At 39.2% G+C, this 21,969-nt stretch overlaps 1 pseudogene; it reads left to right on the top strand.

Moving 5' to 3' along the window:
• Positions 1 to 12,992: 12,992 nt before the first annotated feature.
• LOC149159397 (3-ketoacyl-CoA thiolase 2, peroxisomal-like) lies at positions 12,993 to 20,449 on the top strand (annotated as a pseudogene).
• The last annotated feature ends 1,520 nt before the right edge of the window (positions 20,450 to 21,969 follow it).

The raw sequence follows: 21,969 nt of genomic DNA, 5'->3' as shown, positions 1-21,969 counted from the left end.
CAAAAGTATAGGTGTTGTAGTGACATTCAAAGTTCGTTACCAATAATGATTTATAATGATGGATAGTGATTGTCACCATTGCATATGAGCAATGGTGACGGACCATAGCCTTAGTCACCAAAAATAGAATGTCACCAAAGGTGGTGTCGCCAAAAGTATAGGTGTTATGGTGAGATTCAAGGTCCAACATGAATATTGATTACAATGATAGATAGTGACCATCACCATTTCATATGAACAAAAAAGATTTATTGTGATGGATCTTTAATGGCTGTCACTATTGGTTCATATATATGGTGACGTTTATTGATCGTCACCAAAAGCTGCATTTCCAGAATTATAGGTGTTGTGGTGACATTCAAGGTCTGTCACGAATAATGACTATAATAATAGACAGTGATTGTCACCATTTCATATCAACAACAATGATTTATGGTTGTAGACCTTTGAGGGTCATCACTATTGATGTGTATATATGGTGGCGTTCATTGATCGTCACCATTTCATATTTTTGGTGAGGGTCAAAAAATGTCACCAAAACTCATTGGTGATGGTCAAAAGAGCCTTCGTCACTAAAAATTGAGCATTGTCATTCCATATGTATGTCAGGGCACGATGGAATCGAACCACCAACCTCCTGCTTGTAAAGCAGGTGCTCTTCCATTGAGCTAACACCCTTTAAAGAATTATACTTTTAAAAAATAGACCTTGAAACTTCATAAATTGTAAATTCTACAACTTTCAATAAATTAAAGTCTCGGCAATATTTTACTAAACAAGCAAAGCAACATCGAAGCTGCAGGTCCCTACCTAATGGTTATTAAAGTTATGAAAAGTGGGTAGAGGGAAAATAGTTATGTATAAGAGAATCAATATGTTCAATTGAATACTCAATTAGAAGTGAAACTTTGAAGACATTTATAACCTATAAATGACCTATAACTAGAAAATGCAGCAAATATTGCAAATTAAATGTCATAAGTGGATAGCATATGGAAGAAGAGGAGGTAGGGACTTGGAACCCTTGTACATCTTGCCATGCCTTAGTACTTGGCACAACTTAGCTTGTTTGACATGTCTTCATACTATCTGGCACATGTTAGCATGCCCTAGCATTCCCTAACACACCTTGGTAGTCATGACCTCACAACTAGCATTACATTTTTCCATGACTTGGGAACCTTACATTCACTAGAACACCTTGGTGCTCCCTAGTTTTCATGCCCTATGTTATCCTCCACAATGTCCCAGGATGATGAGGAGATCGACGGAGGTAACCATAGACCAAGATTTTAGTTTGGTGGCTAGCCCTACCAAACTAGAGAGGGCTCTCTCTATGAAATCACAGTCAAGAGATGACAGGAATGTAAAGGATTTTAGGCTAGATAGCTAGGCTCAGGTGGGTTTTTGGAAAATTTAGGGACCTGGAACTCTTTCCACCGGTGTCTTGTCTGGAAGGGACTCTATCAAGGAGACAGGGACTTGGAACTCTGTCTACAATAAAGCACCTAACATGCATGACAGAAGCTCCCTAGAATACAGTACCTCCTACCTAGAAGAGTATCCCCTGCTCAAAATATAGAACCCTTCTCTACTGTGAACTTTTCTTAAAGATAAATCTATGCATAAAATAGTACTAAGAAAAACACCTAAATTAAGAAAAGTGAGCATCTAAGTCAAACAATAAAAGTACACTAAATATGGCCCTATATAAGTTTGGGAAACACTAGAAAAGCATGCTTGCATACAACAACCATAAGATGCCTAAAATCGATGCACTTCTTTCATCGTTGCTATAACCTCATAGCAAAACTGGAATCTGTAGCATGTACCTCAAGGTTGTATGCATCTGCTAAAGGTGTAGATTGAAAGGATCTATTGAGATGAAGTACCATTGAAGGAGAAACACCTTCAAAACAACAAATAAAGCCTACTGTGAATTCAACCCATTTGCACATAGACCATGGCTGCTACTAGGTACACTTCTTCGCTGAATGGAAACTGCAATGTATTGTAGTGTTGCTGAAGAAAAGACACCTTTAGTGCAACATGGATAAAACTCTAACAGATATTTTCACTGTGGCCTCGGTTGTAGATGATCTCATCAATATAGGTAACCAATTCAATAATTGAAAAACCAAAAGGTGAGCTGCATAGATCATTTGAAATGATAGATTTGGGCATACTTTATTATTGTTTAGGAGTTTTAGTATAGAAAATGGAAGGTAGCTTGTTGCATCTTTATGTCACGGGCCAAGGATTTGAAGAAATACATAAAATATTAAATAGCATGGTATAAGTCGATTGCAGGTTCTTTTGAAACGGGAATGGAATTATCCTTGCGTGGGTTCTAATCTAGTGGGTATAACTTTAAATAAAAAACTAATAGTTATGGGGTTGGAATTGTCTCACAATTCATGAAAAGTCCCAAATTTGTTTACTAGAAAGAAGAAAATCGAGTCATCACATTTATGGAAGGGAACACCCTATTCGCAGGAAGATAACTTGAAATTAGTTGTGCATATTATTTTTCATCTTCTTGTACGTGTGTGCTTTGAAAATATAACCACATCCAAAGACTCAATAACAGATCTGGTAAAGTTTATAGATGTGAAGCACTTCTGAGAAAACCCATCACTTAATGACAATTGAGCAAGGAATATGTCGAAGGATTCAATCTTGCAATCAGTCATAAAAAGGAATTTGGGGTATCTAGCATCTTGCCAACAAACCGACTCCAACCATAATTTGAAAGGCAGGCTAACTGCAAAACCTTTTTCCCACTTTGTAGTATTGTTTCCTCTTGAATTCCAACAGGTATCTGGTTGCCTAGATCCATAAAAATTGTGCCAGGTAAACTCTGCATGATACAATTATGACGTGCAAGCTTGACACACACTCTAGTTTCCCTCTAAAAGAGGGTAAGTCAAAATATTATGACAAGCTTAATTGTAATTTGATCATACACTATTGAGGTATTGCATGGAATAAACAATATATTATCAATGCACTAATGAAGAACTCAAAATAAACGAATTTATTATTGCTACAATAGCGCCACTCTTGGGATTCTCGGATAGAGCACCTAGCCTGCATGGAAAAAGCTTCCTAGAATAGAGTACCTCCTACCTAGAAGTGTGTCCCCTGCTCAAAATATAGAACCCTTCTCTACTATGCACTTTTCTTAAAGATAAATCTGTGCATAAAACAGAACTAAGGAAAACACATAAATTAAGGAAAGTGAGCATCTAAGTCAAACTATAAAAGCATACTAAATATGGCTCTATCTAAGTTTGGGAAACACTAAACAAACATGCTTGCATACAACAACCACAAGATGCCTAAAATCGATGCACTTCTTTCATCATTGCTACACCCTCACAAGAAAACTATAATCTACAACATGTATCCCAAGGCTACATGCATCTACTAAAGGTGCAGACCAAAAGGATCTACTGAGATGAAGTATTGTTGAAGGAGAAACACCTTCAAAACAGTAGATAGAGTCTAATGTGCATTCAACCCATATGCACACAGGCCAAGGTTGCTACTGGGTACACTTCTCCCCTATATGGAAACTGTGGTGTATTACTGCTCTACTGAAGGAGAAACACCTTCAGAGCAACACAGATAAAAATCTAACATATATTGTCACTGTGGTATCAGTTGTAGAAGATCTCATCAATATAGGTAACAACTTCGATATTTGAAAAACCAGAAGGTGAGCTACATAGATCATTTGAAATGATAGATTTGGGCATACTTTATTATTTTTTAGGAGTGTTAGTATAGAAAATGCAAGGTAGCCCGTTGCATCTTTATGCCACAGACCAAGACACGAATAAATATAGAAAATATTAAATAGCATGGTACAAGTCGATGGCAGGTTCTTTAGAAACAAGAATGGAGTTCTCCTTGTGCAGATTCTAATCTAGTGGGTATAGATTTAAATAAGAAATTGATAGTTAAGGGGTTGGAATTGTCTCGGGATTCATGGCAAGTCCCAAAGTTGTTCACCAGAAAGAAGTAGAGCGAGTCATCAAGTTTTTGAATGGGAACACCCTATTCACAAGGAGATAACTTCAAATTAGTCGGGCATATTATTTCTCGTCTTATTGTACATGTGTTCTTTGAAAATCTAACCACCTCCAAATACCCAAGAACAAATCTAGTAAGGTTTATAGGTGTGAAGCACTTCTGAGAAAACCCATCATTTAATGACAATTAAGTGAGGAATATGTCGAATAATTCAATCTTGCACTCAGTCATAAAAAGGAAGTTGGGGTATCCAGCATCTTGCCAACAAACTGACTCCAACAATAATGTGAAAGCCAGGTTAATTGTGAAACCACTTTCCCACTTTGTAGTATTGCTGCCTCTCGAATTCCAATAGATATCTTGCTACTTAGATCCACAAAACTTGTCCCAGGTAAACTCTGCATGATACAATTGTGACGTGCAAGCTTGACAAACGCTCTAGTTTCCCTCTAAAAGAGGGTATGTCAAAATATTATGATAGGCTTAACTGTAATTCGATCATACATTGTTGAGGTATTGTATGGAATAAACAATATACTATCAATGCGCTAATGAAGAACTCAAAATAAATGAATTTGTTGTTGCTACAATAGCGCCACTCTTGGGATTCTTCAAGGAGCCACTAATTTATACACATTTGGAATCTTTAATTGGTCTTTAAAAAGATTAAGCAATGGTATTGATCACTCTTTTCCCTCCCATGGAAGGTCTATACATAGTCAGCAATGAATTGATTTAAAAGTGAGGTATATTCCTGACAAATAGGAGTCTGACTCTGCAACTCTACTTTAGTGGCAAGGAAATATTCAACTGTAAATTCCTGATCTCCTACAGTGTAAATTTCTAGATAAATGGCTAGCCTAAATCTGTCCATTGTCCACATATCCCAAAAAACCATGTATGTCTGGACTCTAGTTGTGTGTGAGAGAGGGGAGATCACATAAATAATCCATTATCAAAAGAAAAAGTTAAAGCACAACATTCTATGGAGAATTTTTTTAAAATTTTATTACATACCTTAGAAAGTTTGAAAGGACGGAATTGAAGCTTCCCTCTCCTTCCACACTTCATTAAATATGCCCCTTTTCCAATGCAAATGTGGCCTGCAGAATCATAATAAGCCAACATAATATGAAAAGTAAGTTTAATGAATTAAAGTAGCTTTGTTATACCTCAAGCAAATGGACTCTGAGAAATTGGATTCATTCTCTACAAAAGATGATATAGCAAGATCTAATCACATTTTTAACTAAAACAAAGGTAAATTGGATTCATTCTCTGCAATAGACGATATAATGAGATCTAATGACATTTTCAACTCAAACAAAGGTAAGTTGAGTAAGCTCAAGCTCCACAATGATGGCATCCAACTTCTGAGTGGCAATTACGGTATATATCTAGCTAGAGGCTATAACATAAAGATATTTGTTATATGTAAAGATAAAAAATGAAAGGAATGTGAAATTTTGACCATCAACTATAAGTTCCTTTCAAGGACTAGATCAAACCATAACAATGTTATCAAGATAATCAACTCACCCATGCTAGTATGCTTCTAGTAGTTTCATGATAAAACTCAAACTCAATAAACTTCAAACAACATAAATTAAGCAACGATGTGTCTGAGATTGGTTACCTAAGGATTATATCATACTAAATTTAGGGCATCTTTAGTGGAACCATTGTCGACCTGTTGAAGCTTTTGAATGTTTTGAGGGTGGTATCTATGTTGGCTTGATGGGCCCTAACCCAGGTTCAACATTAAGTAGCCAAGAAAATCCTTACACTACTGGCCCTTTTGGCATCAATCCACAGAGCGTGGACTGAAGTCTCAACCGAAGTAATATGGGGGGATGTAGGAACCAAGTTTCCGCACCTTGAGATCGTTGTGATGTCGGTGTTTAGACCTTTTCTCTTCCTTCTTGCAGATCGATAAGCCCTCAATGTACTTCTCTTATTTGTCCTTGGAGCCTCCATGAAAGTATCTGGTGGTCCTTCGCGAACCCTAAATAGAGAGATTAGGTGCTTATGCGCTTCTGCCATTGTCACCTCTGGAACAACTCCCTCACTTCTTCAACGCTCATAGCTTCTGTGGGTGTCGACATGATCCTATGAAACAACTCTTGTGTCGCCTGTGGCAATGTATCAAATATGGAACTTGCTAGCAAAACTTCAAAGGTTTCATGGTTCATGTGCGCCTGAGAGCTCAACAACTCAATTCTCAAAATGCCAAGTGTTTTTCGCTGGGCAGCCACCTGCAATTTATAGGTACTTTCAAATTCAAATCGACCATTCCCCCCAAAATCGGTTCATTAATGTTAGGTTGGCGGAAGATTTTCAAAGATCTGGTCCATAAATTCCGACTTAAATGCCGCCCCCCACTTCCTTTGGCTATTTTTTCATTGTCAAATCATGAACAGTGACTTTAATCGTCACTTTCTAGCTATCCTGCATGGTTTTTCCCTTGGTAGCGCAGCTCCCTACGCGCTTCTATGGGCTTTGTGACATATCTTTGTTCTGCGCAGTTCCCTGTTTGTGCAGCTCTCCGACCTAGGAAGTGTATTTTATAGTCCCGCGCTTCCTTTCAGCTACCTGGAGCACTAAGATTGTGCTTCCCTCATATAGTCACCTAGCTGGATCACTGGTGTATGGCTTCAATTGGCTGCCATTCACCTTCCCTGGGAAGGGTTCTCCATTCAATTTAACCAGTTGAACTGCTCCACCATCGGTAATCTCCTTGATGACATATGGCCCTAGCTAATGCATCCTAAATTTCCTTGGAAATTTATCAAATTTACTGTCATATAACAAGACCAGATCATTTACCTTGAAGGTGTGTAGTTTGATGTGCCGATCGTGCCATGCCTTATTGCTCTCCTTTTGAACTTGTTGATGAAATCCAGCTATAAATCGGTCCTCCTCAAGCTCTGCTAACTGCGAGAGCCTTTTTTCCAAGGCTCTGCGGTCTGACATTCTTGTGAGTTCTGCTATGTACAGACTAGGTACAATGTATTCCATTGGCATCACAGCTTCTATGCCATACATGAGTCTGAAAGGCATTTTCCCAGTCACCTTCTTGCAAGTCGTTCTATAAGCCCATAGCATCGAGGGTACGCGCACATCCCAGTTATTTCTCTGAGCATTGCAGACCTTCGTTAGTGCACTCTCCAGTATCTTATTGAATGCTTCCACCGTCCCAGTAGCCCACGAATGATAAGGCATACTTTTCTGATGATACACCTAAAATTCTTCTGTCAACACCCTGATTGTTTTGTTAAGAAAGTGCGTACTGCAATCGCTCATCAAGATCTTTGGACAGCCATGATCCAAGTGGATGTTGGTGGCCACCGACCTATCCCATCTGGACCCCCACAACTGTCTCTTTCAGTTTTTCAGTTTCCTTAATTATAGCGCAGTTTACTATTTTTAGCAGTTTTTCGGGTCCTAAACTTCCGGAGCTGTTTTGAGGCCCTAAACGACATTTTTTGGGAAATCTACTGCTAGTGATTTTTTGTCAAAAAATCGTCATTTCTGTCATATTCCTCGGAGAGATCTTTCCAACGGGCTATCATGCGCATCAAACGGAGATAATATGACCAATTCGTGACCCCGGGAAGTTGATGTACCAACTTACCCAAAAACGGGGCCCACAATTTGGTGTTTCATCTTCTAGGGTTAGGGTTTGGAATGTGAAGGGTTTTCCATTGTTTCTCAACAATAAATAGGCCTTCGAGCCTCATTGTAACATAGTTCAGAGGCATGTAGCCGCCACATCTCTTCTTAGAGATAAGCTACCATCGCCCTAGCTAGTTTATTTCTATTTTGGTTGTAAGCATATTTCAGTATTTTCCATTAATGAAATGAAGTATTATTTCTGCTGCATCTTTGTGTATATGGTTATCTCTGTATTTTATTTCGTTCCTGTTTAAATTTGGATCAAGCCAAATATTGTCAACACATATTCAAAAATAAACTTTGCTACTATCACGCCTATATAGTCCTTCACAGGCTGCACCTCTGCCCACCTGGTCAAGTACTCAATTGCGGTGATGATGTACTGTGCACCCATCTTCTTTCCTTGAGGCTAAATTGGACCCACAAATTCAATCGCAAATTTCTCGAATGGTCGTAAGGTCACCTGCAGTATCAGAGGTAGTTCATCCCCCCACAATGGCCTACTAGTCCTTTGACATGCGTCACATGCCCTAAAATATGCTTTTGAATCCTTATGCAGGGTTGGCCACCACAACCCAACACGTAGAACCTTCCATTCTGTTGTTTTCCCTGCATAATGTCCTCTTGCATCTCCTCCATGAGCCTCAGCGAGGATGTTGCTTCATTCAAAGTCAGGCACATAACATCACAATATTTTGTCTGACCCCATTTTGTACAAGTGCCCTACAATGATAAAAAATTCTATCGCACGCACTACTAGTTCCTTCTTCTATTGACTTGTATAAAATTCTGGAGCCGATCCTGTCATCAAGAAGTGGATGATATCTTCAAAGTGAATATTCGCGACACGTACTGCAAAGAGTTGCACATCAGGTAGCCCTTCCTCCAAATTAGTAGGTTCCTCTCTCATTTCAATGCACGACAAATGATCAGGTCCTGCATTCAGTCATCTTGGCTTCACAATATCTTCAAATTCGTACTCCTGGAACAACAGCAGCCACCTACATATTTCCCCCCCAACATAGGCTTTTTGACCAAGTACTTCAATGTGGAATGATCTGTATACATCTTAAAGTGTCCACCCAACAAATAGTGCCTGAACTTCTGGAGCGCGTACACCATTGCTAATCCTTTGCACTCTTTCGTGGAATAATTTTTCTCTGCTTTAGACAGCTTCCTACTTGCGAACGCTATAGGGTGATCCAGTTCTCCCTCACTAGCCTGTGTCAACACGACCCCCAGCGTAATACATGATGCGTCCACGTGCACATGAAATTCCTTCTTCCAGTTCAGGAAGACTAGAATCGGCGCGATACCATTTTCTCTTTTAGCACATCCAAGCTCTTCTGACATTCATCATTCCAACAGAACGTAGCATCCTTTTTCAAAAATTTCTCCATAGGTGTGGTGATCTGGGCATAGCTCTTGATGAACTTCCTATATTATTCGGTATGCCCTAGAGTTGCATGCAATTGTTTCACATTCCTCGGTTCCTCCAAGTTGATTATCATCGCGATCTTCGTGGGGTCTACCATCAATCCTTGTCTACATACCACATGACCCAGCAGGATCCCAAAAGGGACACAAAACAAACACTTCTTCAGATTGAGCGCGATCTGGTATCTCCGACATGTATCTAACATCAAGCGCAGACTTGCCACATGGCGCTTGACCAATCCAAACACTATCCAATCGTCAAAGTATGCCTCCATAAATTTATGAATGAAGTCTTTGAATGCTGCAATGAATATTCAAAAAAAGATTGCTGGAGAATTATTCAACCCAAAAGGCATGACGGTGTACTGAATATATCCCCATTCAGTCATGAAGGTCGTCTTGCTTCTATCCTCAGGCACAATTTCTATCTGATGGTACCCAGAGAACCCATCAATGAAAGAGTATGCTTCTTGGCCGCCTACATTATCCAAGACCTCATCAGTGAACGGGGTCGGGAAAGGATCATGCACACAAGCGTCATTCAATTTCTGGAGATCCATACATTTCCTTATTTCTTCTTTCTGTTTCTTTTCCGGAACCACTATCGGGCTTACCCAATCAGATTCTTCCACTGGTTCAATAATTCCTGTCGTGAGCATCATATCTAACTTAGCATAGACCCTTTCCTATACTTTGATTTAAGGTGGTAAGGTATTTGTTTTACAGGTTTCGCGTCTAGTTTTAGGGTGATCTTCATGACACCCAGGTCTCCTATTATTCCCTTCAGATCAAAAAACTTTATGGGGAACAAATCCTGATATTTGCGGAGGAGCTCAGCGACCTTGTCTATTGTCGCATCGTCCCAATAGTTCCCAATCTTTGCAAATTTCGGCTTCGCCTCTGTGCCAATGTTGACCTTCCTAGTTTTCAGTGACGCAGTTATGTCTGGATCCTCTATCTATGGACTTTCAACCTCGCAGTGATCCTTGGTTTTTGGAATGTTAATCTTTTTGGGATCCTCGTCTTCTTCTTTAGCATTCATGTTATAGCATTCCAGCGCATGGTTCAGCTGGGTAGTCCAATCAGGTTGAATCAGGTCCAAAGGATCCTGAGGTATCCTAAAGATCACTACTTTAGTGCCGCGTCAATACAGTCAAACCCATCCTCAAAGATGAACATCATTATAAACCCCTTGTGCAAGATGTCCCCTTCTTCAGTGCCATGGCAGAGCTCTGTTTCCAAGTACCAATTCATTGGTATGACATTCAGGGTATGACAAAACAGATGCACCCATTCAGGTTCGGGCTTCACTCCATAAGCCTTAGTCCATTTGGCCAAGTGATCACGCGGATCATCCCTTCCATCATACTTGTCTGTCATCTGCACTTTTGGCTGTCCAAAACATATTCTCATCATCCTCCTATAGTCGCGCCAATCACTGAAATTATCCATGTGTGTAACCCACCATCTTGCAGGCGTAGCGCGTAGTACCCAGTCCAAGGCCTGGATGTGATACTTCTCTAGCACTTCTCTCTCAAATGCATCCAAAAAGCGATCAACATCTATTAGCCCATCATAGTGAGGCAGATTCCTTACTTCTGATGACACGCATTGCAATGACTTGGTCATCATATTACAACACAATGTAGATACTTCATGCAGTTGGTTCTTCCAGTGCTCTAATTCTTCGTCTGAATCTGATGTGCAGGAGTTCTCATGGTCCCATGCGATATGCCCATCTGCTGTCATATTTACCCAATCCTGGTCTCATGTCGTTATCTTGTAAATCTGGTCCAAGTCGTCATCACTTTCATAATCACGAACTGGTTCTGTATAGTGTGGTCCTTCTGCAGGATCCAGCAGCACCACTACGTGGAGTGACTTCTTTTCAAATATCATTTTTCGCTTCTTTAGGTTGATTACCTCATTCATGTTAGTGGCCTAATCGATTCCAAGGAGTGCAGGGTAGGGATTGCTATCATCCACAATCTCTATTACCTTAAAATTCACCAGTGCACTCGTGCCTTCGATGTCAACTATCACCCCTTGCAGCCTCCCCATCAGGATAATTTTTTGTTGATTCTCCATCCTTAACTAGATCGGAGACCATTGGAGTGCAGGTCTCCCCATTCTTTCCCATGTTTTCTTTGGAAAAACATTCACGTCGAACCCCAGATCCAAGATAACTTGGTCCATTTCGTATTCCCCCATCTGCGTTGTGAGTCTCATCTCACGCCCAGTCCTTGCCTTATGCTTACCAAGCTTTCTGACTACATGTAGTTTGCCAATAGTGTTGTCCTTGCTAGCGCACCGATTGATCAATTCCTGCAGGCCCTTCACAGCCTTACTATCGCGGAGAAATTTCATGCAGCTCTCCAAGAATGTGGTAATCATGGATGGGTCCATTTCTTCAACTGTTTTCTCCTAACTCCCTGAGGTAGAGGCCTCAACAAATCTTTTCTTTGCTTTTATATATGTTTCTTTCATGTGCTGAAAATCAAACCGAGCCTCCTTTTCTGGTGCTTCGTGGACCCATTCACCTTTTCCAGGATGCTTCCCTTTATCCTCCCTAGTCATGGTTCTGCTTCGCAGAATAATGTTTACCTTAGGGTCTTCCTCGCGAGGCTCAGCCCTCATCATCTAGAGGTTCTACATCAGCTGCGGAGGCTGCGCCCCATTTTTGTGAATCTTAGCCAACAATATAGGGCAATCCTCAGTCGCATGGTCAAATTGAGTATAGTAGCAGCATGACAGTCACCTCGGATTCAAACAATCCCTCGTGTAGTGTCCTTGTCCTCCACAATTGTAACAAATAAGCTGCCCTCGGCCTCTGCTAGGCCCCCCTCCACCTCGGCCTTGGCCGCACCCCTGATACTCACCTCGTGCTCCCCCAACTCCTTGGTTTGGAGGCCAAATTTCTACCTACACCCTGTATGCAGGTGTCCTGTCCATCATTAATTTGTAACTATGGAAATTGCGCTCGTCATGACCTACCGATTGACAAAAATTGCAGAAGAGTTGTTGTGGTGTTTGTACAAATTTCTGTAGCAAATGGAAATTGTCATTCGCACGTTTCCCTGCCACCTGGCATATAACACACCATAGCGTGGGCCCTGCACTTGGCCCTGCCACAGCCTCCAACCATAGAGGCATTGGTCCCCCTACTGCAACATAGTTTGCAAAGACTAGACAGTGATCCTTGTCATACCCCTGACCTTTGCATTTTAGGCACCAAACTTATTTTTGCACCTCTGGCCAAGCTGCTTTGTCCTTCTTCAGACTTTGTATTTCGAGGCAAAGGTTTTGCAACTGCACATGAATCTGCTAAAACCCCCAGATTAGCATCCTACATTGGTGTCTCATGCAGTCTCATCGTGATTTCCAGAGCTTCTACCCGGGTCCCAATCTTTTGTTGTGATATGGCAACCCTTAGGTGGGGTAGAAGCGAGGCCACAAACCATTCGCGGTGCTTCCCATCAATTAGGTTCATGTTGGCTACATGGATCGTACACTTCAATCTTTGATCCAAATCCCAAGGCATCTCCTCAGGCTTCATCATGATCTCCTTGAATCCCATAATTGATTGTGCTTGAGACTTTGGTCTACTGAATTCTCTATTCAAGGCAGCCTGGATATCTGCAAACGCGGATGTTGGGTTATCAGTACTGTACTTAATGTACCACGTTAGTGCACGGTCCTGCAAAGCACTAACCAGCGTGGATTTCTTCATTTGGTCATCTGTGATACCCTGAGCTTCCCATACAGCCTTCACGATGAACCAAAACTGATCTGGATCTTCATTTCCCATGCCCTTGAATACGTGTAGATTTACGAAGTTCGCCATGTTGAACAGTGGTGGAGGTGGGGGCGGTGTGGGCGATGGGGTGAGAGGTGGGGGTAAGGATGGAGGTAGTGTGGATGGATGGGACGAGGATGGAGGTGGTGTAGGTATTCACAGGAACCCTTGTCTTATCAACTGAACAACGCTCAGTGGAGAAGACTGCACTTCTCCTTCGTCGTTACTCAAAGGAGGCTCGATCAGCGGGCTATACTCAGGACCTTTTCTTCCTCCGTCCCTAAAAGACCTTCCACTTCACATAGCTCCAAACATCAAGGTAACCACATGACCCTCTTTTCACACAAGAGCATCTTAATCCAAGTATTTAGTGACTTCAAATACTTACCTCGCGGTCCTTTAAAGAAGCGGCGCTCTGCTTCGTTGTAACTGACAGAAGTATTGACCGTGAACTCTGTCACAAATCCTCCTATGATGTGATCGAGTCAATGGTCGACAGCGCGCGTGATCTTATCTTCAGAGGCTTCCAATCTCTGTACTAACTCCGGTGTCCAAACAATCGGATTGTCAAGCTTCCACCTTCCTTGGCTGTCTGCCAACTTCATGATCCACTCGTATAACTCAACTAGGAAGGAACAGAAGAAGATTTTGTGTATTTCTGTGTACATATATCTGTCCAACCACTGTTCTTTTGTTAATTGCAGATTCTTGTTCTCTTCTACTCCAAATTCATGGATTTTTCTATCAAACCAGTTTTCTATCTCTTTCTTAATTGGATTCCAATGATACGATATCACACATATCATTATGCAGATCCCGGTCCCAGAAATGGAACCATTTGTTGGCTTGATGGGCCCTGACCTAGGTTCAATGTTAATTAGCCAAGAAAATCCCTACACTACTAGCCCTTTCGGCATCAATCCATAGAGCGCGGACTGAAGTCTCACCCGAAGCAGTATGGGGGGATGCTGGAACCAAGTTTCTGCACCCTGAGATGGTTGTGATGTCGGTGTTTAGACCTTTGCTCTACCTTCACACAGATCAATAAGCCCTTTAGGTCTTATCAATGTAACTCTCTTATTTGTCTTTGGAGCCTCCGCAAAAGTCTTTGACCATCCTTCACGGATCATAAATAGATAGATTAGGTGCTTACACACTTCTGTAATTAGTGTTACTTCTGTGTCTACCCAGATTAGCTTAAGTATTGGTTAAATTTAACATGTATTACAGTTATCTTTGCGTAAACATATATTCTTATGTGCGTTCATATGACAAAGTGAAGTACATTGATTCGTGCATCAATATAGTATTAATTCATAACCCCAGTATTCAACACAGCATAATTGCAACATTTGTAACAGAAGTAAAATAACGCATACATAGATGGAAAGTACACAGTAATTTCAGAATACTTCTCTTTATTGATGATTTAGATTCCCAATATAGACTCTATCTGCCTTGCGCACACAGTTGCAGGGGTCCGTGCACTCAGCTACGAACTTCTACCCTAAGTGTCTGCACACTCAGCTGTAGAGCCTATTCCTATGCCAAGACTCTCACTCATAGCTTTTTATAGACTCATCAAGTACTTCTATCTCCCTTTTCTTCTACTCTCCCCTAGACTCCTCTTAAGACCTCCTTTTTATACAATCCCATGGTTCACGGACCAAGGCCAAATCTCCAAAACAGACACAACCCATCTAGACTAAGGGTGGAAAACCCTTTTTGACTTTAGATATCTTCGCGCTCTACTACCATAAAATGCGGAGACTTTACATTTCTTTATACAAATTCAGGACTTCTGCCCCAAAACTTGGGTTTTTAACCCCAAAATTGACCCCGAGGGGACCCATTCCCAATAATCTACTAATTTTAGTCATCCCAACTCAATGGCCTATAAAAATGACTAGATCTCTATAACTTTTAAGATATATTGAATCATAGAACTGGGAAAGAAAAAATACAAAATAAATAAATCTAAATGATAATGCTAGTGCACACAAGAGTGGGAGTTTTTATTGGGTAGCTAGACACACTGATGTTTTTGTTTGATTATTTGAAAAATTTCCAACTAGTCATAAGGATAATTATGAGATTATGTTTTTTCAACAAAATTTAAGTGAGGTAAGTGATAATTATGAGATTTTTTTTTGAATGATCTTATTTTAAATGATTTTAAGTAAAATATTTATCATTTTAGGGTTTTAAGCTAATTGATATTTTCATTTTCCCACTATCTATGCATGAAAGAAAGGAATCTTGTTTACAATGTGGATGAAATTTTGATATTTAGTTAGTCTCTGTTTGCTTGATAAAGTTCCATAACCTTTTGGGAACACAATTCTTCAACTTTTGTCAGAAACATGAGTCCTAGTAGATCCAAGTCTAGAATATTTGAATCCATTTCCAATATTTCCTTGCAAATTGAATATAATTATGGATCTGCATGTTGTGCACTTTTCTTAAATATATAGCCCCTACCCATCATTATCAATTGCTGCATGGCACACCTTGTCGTACTTACTCTCTTTATGGCATGGGTTTTCTCTCTTGCTTGAGGGACAAAGTGGTTGTTTTCTTACTGGCTATAAGAAATGACAAGAGGTGTGGAAATATTGAATAAAATAATTACATCTATAGCTAATATACCCTATATCTATTAGTGTAAAAAGGATAAAATGCACCTATATCGAAGCTAGCCTAGTTAATAATATAATAGATATTTCTAATCAGATCATAGTAGTTAGTCCCAGCCAGCAGGAGTCCTTGTTGATCTAAGCGTCTTTCATGCAGTGAAATGGGATAGATACTACTCCAACCTCTATCAATAGGTATGTTGTGGGTATGTTGGCTTGAAAGGGGAATTCTCTACTCATAAACTTTGAATGGGTGGAGAAGAAGTTAGGAGAATTATGATGATGGGTGTTATTTACTACTTGATGTTTAGAACCAACCAAACTAACAAAAATGGCTTTCACTCTAAGGCTTGAACACCTATATGAACTTAGTGCATGGACAAAGCTATAATACCTTATGTAAGTCCATATGGAAAGTACTTAATCCCATGGGTCTTAAACTCGTCTACAACCTCCTTATTATTAACGTCAACAAGTGACACACAAAACACAACCTGCTTCCTGGGAACATGGGATCTAGAATAGGTAACTTTGAAGAAGAACTGGGCTTGGGGATTATTGGAAGTACGTGTGGCATACCAAGCCAACCTGGATGAGTTAGAAATAAAACTTCTTTATTTGAGAGGATTAGCTACGAATGTTGTAGTGCTCTCTCATGTTCCTGTGGGTTGGCTTCTATGTCCTGAAATGGCTTAAACTGACACTGACCAATAAACACATTTGAACTTCCTTTGTAGACAAGACTTGTTCATTCGAGGGATATGGTGCATTTCCATCATATCCAAATTGATCCCAAATTCCTGCCTTTTTTCCAATCCCCGACAACAAGTAGGGGATAATGTTTACGACCCTATCCATTTTGGACATTTCAAACATTTCCAACTAAGATTATGTGAGCAGGGCATTCCATCCCAGCCAAGTTGGATGGTAAAACTTAGTGGCCAAACCATGGTTTAGAGCATATGCAGGTAAGTAAGAACATACCCTCCCCCCCCCCCTGAAAAGTCAATTTTATTGTGTGAAACCTGTGATTGAGGTTGTTTTAAATAACCGGGAGCCGCTAACTGTGCAAGTTTCTTCTAATCTAGTTCTACTAGATCATATTATTCAAGAAGATGGGAAAGTGAGTGCTCAAGAGATCATTGAGATCACTAAGTAGAATAAGAATTGGCAACTACTAAGATATAAGAGCAAGCAGACTTACAGGTCTAATAAATTCAAAATCCTTTTGAAACTGCAGGAAAGGCAAATAGCGGAAGTGAATGGGAGGACCAGAAACTACTATGCAAATAAACCTATCCATTCCGCCTTGGAGTTTCTACTATAATAAGTTAAAACGCCCCATGTCACATGCCTATCCATTTCGAAGACGTGCCTGCATATATATATATATTTCTCTTTGGATTTTTTATTTCGAGTAAGTAAGTATGAATGTAGATTTATCTAAAATAGAGAACCAACATGATCGATCAAAGAAGTGTTCAGTGTTCTATTATGGTGTGCCCACACTCCACATGCCAGGTTGTGCTAGAGAAAGTTCTTGACCTGAACCCAGCATCTCCGGCCAAAGCAGTGTACACCCACTACATCCTTTCACCCCTATTGAAAAGTTTCAGCTCTTCAAATGATTTCGTTTTTATTAATAAAGAAATACGTAATTTATCATGAGCTTTTTCTTTTCAACAATTTCTAGATTTCAAGCAAACAATAGCGGATTGAACTAGACCTGCAGGCTAGCATAAACCACTTTTATCTGGGCCTAATCTAATAAGTAGGGGAGAATTGAAAGGACTATGTTGAGCGGGGTTCAGGATCAGGATGGAACCTTCAAACTCACATAAGAAACCTTGCTTACGAGGAAAGATTCTGGATATGGAAAGTCACCCATCTAGAATTTCATCAGTTTGTAGACCATGGTATTGTAATAGAGAAGGATATATAAAGGGATATCTTAGCAAGTCTAAGAGAAGAAACTAACTTGATCTCTTTCTTTGTTTTAGGTGAATGGGAAGGCTCTTGTAGCTGAGTGCGCGGAGACATTGGTAAGTCTGTAACTGAGTGCATAGGCCCCTGTAGTTGTGTGCGCAGGGTCTGGAAAAGTTGTAAAGGAAGACCTGAAGTAATAGAAAGATATTTGAAGCAAAACTGTGTCTATTTTTATGCACTATGTATTTTCTGTATTTACACACATCTGAATGATATTTATCTATATTTTATCTTAATTGCTCCGTGAAGATCTGGATCAATTGTTAGATGTTATTTTATGCATGATTAGATAGTTACGCGAAGATTATAACTTTGTTTAAACTGAAAATCATATATGTTTCATGAATAAGGTTTTGCGAAGGTCGAATCGGAACTAGAACTATAGAAAGCACCTTAAACCAAATCACATAGCCTTCTGGATGCAAAGGCCTGGCTCTAGTATCCCCCAATATTACCTTGGGATAACCTAGCTAACAAAATTCCACGAAAGCCTGGACAAACTGGTAAACCCTTGGCCCCTTATAATGGGTGGGGAGCCCACACTTGATTAACCCGTGGCCCCTTACAACTCATGGTCAGGGAGCCCACATTTGCTCAACCTTTGGCACATTGCAATGGAGACTAATAAGTCTATTTATAGGCTTCTTTCCATCCAAATATATCTGGCATAATACCATGGGCCCAAAAACACTAGCTATAGACTATCATTCTTGAGTCAAGATGAATCCTAACAATTGAATCCCCTTAACTAGATTTGTTGTACCCTTGTTTTGGGTAATTGTTAATTTGGTTTTGCCATAAATATATTATTAAAAATTTATTTTATCTTCTTTACATTAGAAGAGAGTCAAGACTATGTTGAGTATATTTAACACATGGATCTTCTAGCTAGAATATAAGTATCGATCATTATTTTCTTTTGACCAGGCTTCGGTATGTGCTACTGGAGAGTGTGCTACCTATGAAAGAGTTGTTGAGTTTGGGGATGATGTTGTCATTTTTGCATAAGTTTCCATTTTTTCTAGCTTAATTGATGTTTTTTTAGGAAATCTCTTCCAACACTTTTCATTTTATCATATGTGGTTGATTGAGTTCAGAGTTTTCTTAATTCTTGTTGATTAGCTCATCAACACCTAGCCTTTCTTTATCTAATTTTCACTTCTACAAAGCTTATTACACCCCCTATTTGCAAGTCTAAATGTGGAGGACTTAAGCGTACTCTTGTCGATGACTTTCTTTCTCTTGTTTTGAAGGTATGGATTAGTGGTTACATCGATAAATTGATTAATGATTTTTTTATGCAGTTTGAAAAATCCCCCCCTAACCATTATGGTCCATGAAGCATGAGTGCACAAATCTGTCTCTGAATGTTCTCTAGCTTCCTACAAGCATTGATTGACAAGACTGGACTTACTTAGTGATATTGTAGTGGGCATTGTTCTTGCACCTGGCTCTCAATGTTCCAATGAGTGCAGGATGGTTGCTTTTTATGCTGGATTCCCAGGTGTATATCCTACCATTTCCTGTGTCAAATGAATTATTTTCTTGTTGGATGCCTAATTTTTTGTGACAACTACATGTTGCTTACCATGTCATCTCTCTGAAGATAGTACCTTTCAGGACTGTCAATAAACAATGCTCTTCAAGCCTACAAGCAATTGCAGATGTTTCAGCTGCAATTAAAGTTGGGTTTTATGACATTGGTATGTCAATATATGTTTGTTACCACTGGATTATCATAGTAGGTTTGAATTTAGATAAGTTTATGATTTCAATTTGTTTGCTTCAGGCATCGATTAAGGAGTGGAGTCAATGAATATCAATCCTATGGTGTGGGAAGGTTCTGTCAATTCAAAGGTAGGCATCAATAAAATTTAATGATATTGTAAACCTAAGGCTTTTAATTTTGTCAATAGTTTCAATTTGATTATTTGTCCATACTCTTCTATGTATTTAATATAGCTTACTATCACCTTCATATTTAGTCACACACACACACACACACACATAGAGACACACACCTACACAAGGATAGATATATAAGTACTTCATTAAATATTTGTGTGAAAGGCACTCATGGCTTTTGTTGCCCCTTGCAATATGTTGGATTTTTCAGAAGAGCACAAGATTGTCTTTTACCCATGGTTATCATCTCAGAAAATGTAGTTAAGCACTATGGAGTTTCACGTCAAGACCAGGGTCAAGCAGTGGTATATGGATGCTATTTTAATCTTTTTATTTGAGTGAATTCAATGTTGGTGCAGTTCATATGAATTAGTCAACGAAGGTAAGGAATGGGAATTGAATATTAATTCCTAGAATTGTTTTTAAGGTTTAATCTCATAGGCGCACAACAGTAGCAATAGTTGCAGGGAAGTTCAAATATGAGATCATCCCAATTAAAGAAAAGGTACAGAACACCCATGTTCTGTGATTTCCAAAGTTGGAGGCGCTGGAGAGTTTCCGCAATGGTACTTAATGTGTTTCTTATTTTTGTGTTGAAGATTGTTGATTCTAAAACTGGAGATGAGAAGCCCATGACGATATATGTTGATGATGGATTTCATCCAAATATTTCTCTTTATGATTTAGGGAAACTCAGACATGAATTTAAGAAGGGGGGAAGCACCATTGCTAATATAGAGTTTCTTTCCCAATTACATGCTATGAATGTTTTCTATGTTGTTGATTTTATAAAAAAGTTACAACATGCTAGATGTTTTGCCATTGTAAAGCACTGGATGTTGAGTATTTAGTCTGTGTCAGTTATGTCTATGTTCTGTTTCAATCTCACAAAGGAAATTTAAGCCAAGTAAGTGATGGAGTTGGTGTTGTACTATTGGTGAAGAGGGTAATGGCCATGCAAAAGGGTGCACAATAAAAAACAAGTTGATCAATGCGTGAAGTTTCATTATAACCACAAATATTCTTAATGGATGAGCACAAATCCTCATCTTGTTGAACCATTGGTTTACCACCTCTCTTGCCTCCACCTTCTACAAAATGTTCTGAACTAAAATCCCATTGATGCAAAAGTTCATCTCCAACTATAACATTGTTGGGATCAATCCAAATGCATAAGTTCAACACTTAAAGGTTGTTCTTTACTTTTATACTTTTACAGATTAAAACCTCTTCATAAAAAAAATAGGCTTTGCACAAAAAGGTTTACGGACTGAGACAAAAAGAGTATGAGGGACCCATATCCTTTTTAGCTTGTATCAATCCTACCTCAAACAACTATGTAGACTTAATGTCTCTAAAACTTTTGTTTCAGCTTAGCTCGAGAATACAAGATTTCCTACCTTCATGTGTATGGGGACTCAAATCCAGTCATAAATTGGCTTAAAAGAGCCTCTAAAATTTTGAGCTACCACTTGCAGCCTCTTTTTCAAAACATACAACTTACCTTCTATTTTTATGTTTCCTTTGACCAAGAATAGGAATCAAGAAGCAGGTACATTGTCCAAAGTTGACTTGGAAATGGACCCAACCTCATTGAAAGTCACAACTTCGAAGGAAGGCCAGCGAACAAAATTTATTCATGACACTTGTCACTAAATAATCTTGTTACTCTCTCTACTCTTTTTTCTCAAATATGACAAATGATCTTATCAGTGTTTTCAGCAGTTCTATATGATCATTTTGACTATAACAGTGATGTAAATGATATAAATAGGGGAAGTTAAATGATTAAATTTTGGATTGTGGACAATGAGTCTATATCGATAATAGGAGAACAGATGTATCCTTTTGAGAGGGTGGTCACTTGACAAATGACATGGCTACAAATGCTTTTAAGCTTTTGTAGATCTGGACTCTTCTGGACAAATATTTTTTTAGGCTACTTGGCCTTCAGGATTTCCTACTAGCATATATGGATGTAACCTTATTATCAATATAAAATTATTGGATTTTTTTTTTCCAAGGGAAAAAAAAATTCTACCTACATGAAAAAACAAGAGAATAACATATTACTTTGAAACTGCATCTCATTGAAGGTTATAACAAGACATGTTCTAGTAGTAAGCTATGCAAAATGAGATGTTTATTTTTTTACATGTAAATTAGAACCCCGTCCTGAAGCCACCCATCCTCTAGCCAATGAACAAGAAAGGGATAATCCTCACGGATCATAAAGAGTCTCAATCAACCACTGGCTCATGAAGAGTGAACACATCACAAGGATTGAAAATGGTTGAGGTTGAGGTGAATAACAATTTCTTCTTAACCACTTGAGATAGACCCAATTCACAGGATGAATTGATTATTATACTAGACAACAATCATAGTACATAGTGAAAATCACAAAAAATTCCTATATAAATTAGTTAGAACAACAATCTCCAACCAATAAACCTTAATCCTAAAGGAGAATGGCATTCTTTATTTAAAAAATTA

The sequence above is a fragment of the Pinus tabuliformis genome, chromosome 5_2, assembly GCF_031772625.1.
Source record: "Pinus tabuliformis cultivar Carrire ecotype Pingquan chromosome 5_2, CPIR1, whole genome shotgun sequence".
Classification (NCBI taxonomy): Eukaryota; Viridiplantae; Streptophyta; class Pinopsida; order Pinales; family Pinaceae; genus Pinus; species Pinus tabuliformis.
This window is presented reverse-complemented; position numbering and strand designations above follow the sequence as displayed.